We start from the raw sequence: 2,161 nt of genomic DNA, 5'->3' as shown, positions 1-2,161 counted from the left end.
AAGCCCAGGAAGTAACACTGATGGGCTCTTTCTGGGGCCTTATCCACGGGGACACAGAAATGACGAGAGGAAAGTCAGAATATCAGAGCATATGACAGATGAAGGGAGGCAGAGGTGGGAAGAGTGTGTTCTAGCCACAAGGCCACCACATTCATGTTCAAAGAGAAGTCAGAGCGATTGGGGAAAAAAACCCCAAACACAAAACAAAACCCAAGTCAGAGGAAAGAAAGGTTTCATACAACAGTATCAAAAAAAGTAAAAGGAGCACACTAAATGCACAAACTGGTGGAAAATAAGTCCGTAGTCTATTGTGATAGGTCCTTCCAGCATCCATCAGGTTTCTTCTCCATCTGTTATCTCAAGGTTATTTACAGATGTGGTGACTTTTGAATAAGAGTCTCTCACAGTAGGGTGGGTAGGTTTCAATCATTGGTTTCGGGATCTGTTTGTGCCATGTAGGCATCCAACTCGGCATCCAGGTGTCCTTTTGTTTTCGACATGTATGCATCCAACTGGTTGTCCAGCTGCTCCTTGGTCAGCACAGGGCGAGTGAGGGCACCTCTCCCTCGGCCTCCAAAGCCCCCTCTTCCCCGACCTATCATACCCCGACCTCTACCACCGATTCCACCACGACCCATAGCTCCACGCCCTAGGCCCCCTCTCCCAGGACCTCCACGACCTCGAACACCGCCCCTTCTTAAGCCCATTCGGGGAGCTACGGCTCGTCCACCTCGGAGCAGGGTTTGACCTCGGAGCGACATCCCGCCCCTAAGCAGGGTTCTGGTGGCACGTCCCCCACGCAGTCCTCCTCGGGGTAAGCCTCTCTGGATTATGGGCAGGCCTCGTCCACCGACTGCTCCCCTGGCCAGGGTCCCCATGGGTCGGCCTAACCGCGACTGGATGTTACTCTTACCCAGGCGCTGCTTTAAGCTCTGCTTAAGTTTTAATGCGGCCTGGACAGAGGCTCTATTCTCCATCTGCTGGGCCGGTCTCCTGTTTCTGGCCCTGCCTAGCTGCTGCTGTTGCTGCATCAAAGCCCAAGTATTCCTGGCATCGGCTGTTTGTTCTCCAGCATATTAGTGAAGCGCTCATTTAGAGACATCTTGGTGGTGCTTTGTAGCACAACTTTCGGCGCTGACTGTGCAGCCGCCTTCAAATCCCGAGGATGGCCGATCCGGGCCTGGAGGCCACCGCCCAACCCCCGACGCGCCGGAGCGGACTGGTCTTAACCCGGACGGGTCCTCGGCAGCCGGGTCGCGAGGAGCCTCCGCGCACGCGAGGGTCCGAAGGCCCAAAACTAATTACGTTAGTTTCAGGTGTACAACATAGTAAGTGGGCAAGTCTATACCTTATGCTGTTCTCACAACGGTAGCTACCATCTCTCCCCATACAACATTATTACAATACTATTGATTATATTCTCTATATTGTACCTTTTATCTCCATCACTTATTCATTACATAACTAAAAGCCTGTATCTCCCACTCACCTTTAGTCAATTTACCCATTCCCATCACTCCCCTCTCCTTGGTAACCATCAATTTGTACTCTCTATTTACGGGTCTGATCCTTTTTGTTTACTTATTTTTTTTTGTTTTTTTAGATTCCACATATAAGTGAAATCATGTATATTTGTCTATTTGTGTCTTATTTCACTTAGCATAACACTCTCTGAGACCATGTTGTTGCAAATGACAAGATTTTATCCTTTTTATGGCTGAGTAGTATTCCACTGTGTGTGTACACACATACACCCCACCTCCTCTTTATCCATTCATCTATTGATGAATAATTGGATTGATTACATATTGTGGCCATGGTGAAGTTAATAATATTGCAATAAACATAGGAGTGCAGAGTGCAGTATCTTTGAATTTGTGTTTTTGTTTTCATTGGGTAAATGTCCAGTAGTGGGATTACTGGATCTTATGGTATTTACGTTTTCTATTTCTTGAGGAACCTCTATACTATTTTCCAGAGTGGCTGCACCAGTTTACACTCCCACCAAAAGTGCACAAGAGTTCCTTTTTCTCCGCATCCTCACCAACACTTGTTTCTTGTGTTTTTTATTTTAGTCATTCTGACAAGTGTAAGGTGATATTTCATTGTGGTTTTGATTTGTATTTCCTTGGGTTGTGAGTAATGATCATCTTTTCATGTG

The 2,161-nt window shown here is 47.2% G+C and overlaps 1 pseudogene; it reads right to left on the bottom strand.

Annotated features, from left to right (window-relative positions):
* Window positions 1–313: 313 nt before the first annotated feature.
* On the bottom strand, window positions 314–1,514 carry LOC112918549 (chromatin target of PRMT1 protein pseudogene; annotated as a pseudogene).
* Between the last annotated feature and the right edge of the window lie 647 nt (window positions 1,515–2,161).

Source organism: Vulpes vulpes, chromosome 9 (assembly GCF_048418805.1).
Source record: "Vulpes vulpes isolate BD-2025 chromosome 9, VulVul3, whole genome shotgun sequence".
NCBI lineage: Eukaryota > Metazoa > Chordata > Mammalia > Carnivora > Canidae > Vulpes > Vulpes vulpes.
This window is presented reverse-complemented; position numbering and strand designations above follow the sequence as displayed.